The sequence below is a fragment of the Hemibagrus wyckioides genome, linkage group LG26 (genome assembly GCF_019097595.1).
Source record: "Hemibagrus wyckioides isolate EC202008001 linkage group LG26, SWU_Hwy_1.0, whole genome shotgun sequence".
NCBI lineage: Eukaryota > Metazoa > Chordata > Actinopteri > Siluriformes > Bagridae > Hemibagrus > Hemibagrus wyckioides.
In genome coordinates this window covers 7,030,317-7,036,694 of record NC_080735.1, presented here as the reverse complement: position 1 = coordinate 7,036,694, position 6,378 = coordinate 7,030,317, and positions in this window count along the sequence as shown.

Here is a 6,378-nt window from a genome sequence, read left to right as displayed (position 1 = left end):
TTCAATATAGGGAAAGTCAGAAGTGCAGGATGCGGCTTTACTAGATAGATAGATAGATAGATAGATAGATAGATAGATAGATAGATAGATAGATAGATAGATAGATAGATAGATAGATAGATAGATAGATAGATAGATAGATAGATAGATAGATAGATACTACCTCACATTGATCATTTAATATATACGTAGTATGTTTTAAAATATGTATGTTTAAGCCCTTAAACTTCTAAGATCCATCACACGGCTATAAGCAATTGATCAAAAATTCCTTAATTATTTCAATTTTAAAAAACTAAATATTAAATCCCAGGGTAGTTGAAGAGAAGAATATAGCCTTGGACCTGAGTGTCAGCAGTGTCACTACTTTAAGTCCTTTTTCTTAGTGAAGGAGACTCCTGGTTCCTTTCAGCTCCCCTCACATCTCTTTTATGACATGTCTCTGAAAAGTTGCAGCAGCCCTTAGAGCAGCTCTGCAAATAAGGATCCTAAATGCTGCTGACTGGAAACACATTTGGCTCACACATGTTTTCCCCGGGGTGATACAGCCCCAAAATCAACAGGACCACAAACCGCAACAACATGCCACTGAAGAATAGTCTTACTCTGCAGATTACTGGCTTCTCCCCCAGTGGTTGTGCTGATCTTCAGGAAGACCTCCGTAGTCCGCACCTTTCAGTTTGATTTTGGTTTTGTGTGTGCGTCTGTGTGTGTGCACTAATCCAAATGTGGTGAACATTAAGTAACAGGAACCTTTAAACCTTACCCTCATAATCTTGAAAACTTGACCAGTATGAAACTGACTTGCATCTAATGACAGAGCCATTCCCACAGACTTCCTAGGTAAACACAGGCTACTTAGCCATGAATGAGAAACGTATGCTCCCAACTAAGAAAAGTGTTTCCTTTATAAATCTAACCACCAATAAGACAGAGTTCATTAGCAAGAAACTTAATAGGTGCATATTTCCGCTTTGAGATGATAACTGGGTGCTTTCCCATGTTACCAGCAGCTTTGCATGACTCCACCCAGAGAGGAATATTTTTGCTGCATCTGTATTTGAGTTGAGCTGTATTTGATTTAGGCTGCGAAACCTTAGCTGTTTCTCATTATTTTCATTCGTGCTTATTAAAATGTGTTTTCCCCGCTCTGCTTGCTGTTTTTGTACTATGCAGTTTTGAGTTACTTTGGAAATAACGGTATTAATGCCCCATGACATATTAGCCATGGATGAGAGTGGGACATTTTGTGCCTGGCCATGTCATTTGTTCTGGATAGTGTGTGTGTGTGTGTGTGTCCTGATAGGATTTTCCCTCTATGCAATTACACCTGTGAACAAATGTGTTTCTGCTTAGCTAAAAACACAGTTAAGCTATTAGCACTTGATCCAAACATCTTGTGTTGCTCCTTATTTCTAGCTGTTTTATTCAATATGGCTGCAACATCAAAAATAGTGACTTCTTGTGTCATGAATATATTTCTTAAAGGCACTGACGAAGTGGTTAATGATATTCAGATGAAGGGTGTAGAGTAGCTTAGAGGCACAAAAACATTTATAGTACATATGGTTTCTCTCACACAAAACATAAGGTATACTTGGTTTTGTGTGTCTTGAGTATCAGGATTCTGACTAGATCCAGTACACAGTATTTCTCCAGGGGGACTGGTGGCTTTGTGGTTAGTTTGTTCAGCATGCTTGACTCACAGCGACGGGATTGGGGTTTGATTCCCACCTGCATGGACAGATTTTGTGTCTTCTCTCTGTGCATCAGGGTTTCCTCTTGCACTCTGGTTTCCTCCCCTTATCAAAAGACATGCATTATATTGTCTGTTGTCTGTAGAGTGAGTGTGATTGTGTCCTGTGATGGATTGACACCCTGTCCAGTATCATGTGCCCTAATGTACTCCAGCTTCCCCAAGATCCTGAGTAGAATAAGCAGTTTTGAAATGGATGGATGATAATTTGTCCCTTTTCAGAAGATCTTAGATCAAGTTTACGCTAATGTCATACAAAAAGCATCTATTTTTCCAAGCCACATCTGACAACCAAAAAAACATGCCATTAAATGAGAACACACAGACTTCGTAACTGCTAAAGTTGACGCCTTTAAGGAGATTAAAACCAGTGCACACAATCTCTCAAGCTGAATGTTTTTGCATAAACAGTAAAAGCTAAGAACAGCACAGAAAGACAATTGTTCTGAGCTGTTTTGCATATTAACACATGACGTGACAAACCAGATATACTTTCCATTCATTCAAATCGTCGTGTTTATACTCGAGAATATTCTACAGTATATCTCAATTCTTAAAGTATCAAAACCACATTCATTACATACTATATGAGTGATGATTTGAATCATCCTACTATGGCAGTCTGGGAAAACCTGGTTTTAAATGCTGGGAAAAAACACTGGATTTACCCAGTATTAATTTTTCTGTCAATAATAAACTTAATTTAAGTAGATTTTATTTGTCACATATACATTACTGCATAGTGAAATTCTTTCTTCACATATCCCATCCTTGGAGGTTGTGGTCAGAGCACAGGGTCAGGCATGTTTACAGCACCCCTGGAGCAGGGGAGGGTTGCTCAAGGGCCCAAAGATGGCAGCAAAGCAGTGCTGGGGCTTGAACCCCGATCTTCCGTTCAACAACCCAGAGCCTTAACCACTCAAGCCACCACCAACCATACTAAATATATTCTGCCAAATATATATGAGTATATTTTTATTTTAGCTGCAGAGGTCATGTTGGTTAGGAAGCCAGCTTGATAGTTTAATCAGTCTGTTTAAAGATGCTGAAATTAGTGAACTACCTGAGCTTTTTTCAGACAATGAATGCCGCAATTTGATTAGTAGTTGGATAAATATGCGACATAATCCTAATATGTTTAGTTTGTAGTCAGAAACCAACAACGTCAGACTGTCCGTGATGCTACTGCACCGTCATGTCAATGTCACAACACCAAAAACAACTTCCACAATCTGTACAGATGACAGCAGAAACACATAATAACAAGACAATTAACAGATCAGAACTCATTCATGAATAATTATTTTTCCCACAACTGAACAGAACAACCAGTGATCAGCTGAATGAAGAGACAGTGATAAGGCTTGTGTGTAAAAGAGTCACTTTAACCTCCGGTGATGAAACAGAGACTGGAGGAGTGGAGAATACTGCAAATCGAACTGATTGCTCATAACTTATCATTTTTGACATTTTGCAGTATTGTTGTTTTTTCATGTGTAAATTATGGGAATAGACATAATTTACCACTGTACTATATATGAGGTTTCAAAAGGGGCATCTTTCGATGGAATTGGATGAAATATGAATTTGTTAAATGCAGTTGGGGGCCCAACTGGGGGCCCTAAAAATGTATACACACAGGTCCAGTGTATCTCAGAATGCTTCTCACATCCATTTTACTGGCCATTCTTGCAGTTTATGCAAATGAGCAGTTTTACTCCCAGCAAGATGACGCACCACCTCACGACAACCCAGACGTACTAGGACATTGGACAGGACACAGAGGTTCTGCTGAATTCCCTTCATGTTCCCCAGACTTAACACCCCTCGATTTCTATGTGTGGGGAACACTAAAGGATGTGGTGTACAGTAGAAAACCACCTACACTGCCTGCACTAAGGGAAGAAATTGAAGTGTCATGCAGAGCAACCCCTGCGGACACTCTAGTAAATGTTGTTCATACTGTAGTTCACCAAAATCAAAAGTGTCTGGATGCCAATGCCTACCAATTTGAGCACCTAATGTGACTGCATAATTCAAACATCACAAAAATGTGACTGCATAATTCAAACAGCTACCCTCTGATGTTTATATAAATGTAGTAATAAAATTTTTATGCATATATGTTTCATGTTAAAGTGTGTAAACATATATTACACATAACTTTACACAAGTTTTTGGGTCCCTTGCGGTCCAGCGGCAGGATCTCGCCTACTGCCTAGGTTCGATTTCCAGGCAGGGATCCAACCCAGCCACTCAGGGATTAACTCTCAGTCCCGGTCCCAAGCCCAGATAAAATGAGAGGATCATGTCAGAGAGGCCATATGGCCTAAAACCTGTGCTAAAATCAAATTAGCAGATCGGATGATCCAAACAGGGGGCAGCTGAAGGATGACAACAATAACAACTCATGGCTAAGATTTTGCCTCTATTACGAAGCTTTCAGAAAAAGTAGAATTTCAGAATAACTACTGAACTATTACTGAAAGCAGTTGTTTTTAAACTGCTGGCCAGGTGTTTGAAGTTAATCTTGTTATTTTCTCAGCTGCTTCACAGGTTGAACCTCTCTGGTTCCGAAAGCGTAACAGGTATTTAATGAAACCGATGTATGATGTTGTCTTGCGCTTGATTTATAAATCAAGGGATATTAAGGCAGGTTCATTGTAGCATTTATTGTTTGTACAGTACAGTGAGTTTTAGCTATGACGTGTTCCCTGAACAAGTGTCTTTGACAGGTTTTGGAAGTTGGCGAACAGATTATCGGAAAGAACAGTCTGTTTTTGTGTCGGAACATGTTTGAAAAGGATCATGGAACAACTCATAATTTTCCTTCAGCTGCCAGCCTTGGGTCTTGTGTGTGGTCTCATGTGATAAACTTTTTCTCCTTTAGTAAGAAATTGAAAGGTTAAAGGTTGGCTTCTCGAAGTCTAGTTTAGAATCGCTCTCAATACATCATTTAATTAGCTGCGGCATGTGTTCTCGTATTACACACCCTATTGGAAACTCAATGTTCTAGATCACTCAACAGCTTCACACACACACACACACAAACATAATAATATATATATATATATATATATATATATATATATATATATATATATATATAATTATTATTATTTCTTAAATATATTTTCCTCAAAACTGTCAACAAAGATATAACAGACACAGACACACACTCTGGCCCAGACAAGACTCTACTTTGTGCTGTGGGATCTTCACAGATGAAGAATGATCTTCCCCCAGGTGTTGTTTTAAATACTCTACAAGGTTGAATAGACTTTTCCTTGCTTTCGTGACCTTTTTCAGGAAATGCCCTCCTGAAGATCTATAATGTGTAAGTTTTTAAGACTGCTAAAACACTTGTCATGAGTCGTCAGTGAGATTCCGTAGTTTGTGCAAATTTGCACGTACACACAGACAGATACACCAACACCTGTCCAGGCACGCCCACAAATAACACACACCAGCAAACCCGCAATATATAGGTCAGGGTTTGAGCTTGTTTTGCATATCCTCTATCTATCATCCATCGCTATATAATTTGTATAGTGACTGATTTATTGTGTGACTATAAATTCCTGTATGTGATTCACTCTGTACATATGTGCTGTGATTACAGTAATTCCAGTTCAGGGTGTATATTTTGTGTGCACTGAGCGTTACAAAATGTACTGTGAATTTTTGGATTTAGTCCTGCAAAAAATAGCTTGTTTAATCCCTAATGCGGTTTCTATTCCTTTATCTAGTCTTTGTCTTATTTTACTTCAATATTTTATACTTCTTCTGAATTATTGCACTGCCACCACAGCTCCAGTGTCCTGGGTTCAGTCCTGGGTTTGATCGGGTTACTGCCTATGTACATCGATCAGCCATAACATTATGACCATCTGCCTAATATCGTGTTGGTCCCCCTTTTGCTGCCAAAACAGCCATGGCCCATCGAGGCATGGGCTCCACTAGATCCCTGAAGGTGTGCTGTGGTATCTGGCACCAAGATATTAGCAGCAGATCCTTTAAGTCCTGTAAGTTGCGAGGTGGGGCCTACATGGATTGGATTTGTTTGTTCAGCACATCCCACAGATGCTTGATTGCATTGAGATCTGAGGAATTTGGAGGTCAAGTCATCACCTCAAACTCATTGCTGTGCTCATCAAACCATTCCAAAGAGGCCACAGCCATCAGGGAATACCGTTTCCATGAAAAGGTGTACATAGGTGGTACGTGTCAAAGTAACATCCACATGGATGGCAGGACCCAAGGTTTCCCAGCAGAACATTCCCCAAAGCATGACACTGCCTCTCTTACTGCCACATTTCCTTCTTCCCATAGTGCATCCTGGTGCCCTGTGTTCCCCTGGTAAGCGACGCACACACACCCGGCCATCCACATGATGTAAAAGAAAATGTGATTCATCAAAGTCAAAGTCAAAGAAGCTTTATTGTCACTTCAACCATATATAGCTGATGCAGTACACAGTGAAGTGAAACAACGTTCCTCCTAGACCAGAGGTGCTACACAGAACACAGACAAAGTACAGTGACGCAGACAAACATAGAGCTATAACAGAGATTAAAAAATTAAACTATAATTTAAAAATTAAAATTAAACTAAAAAAAATT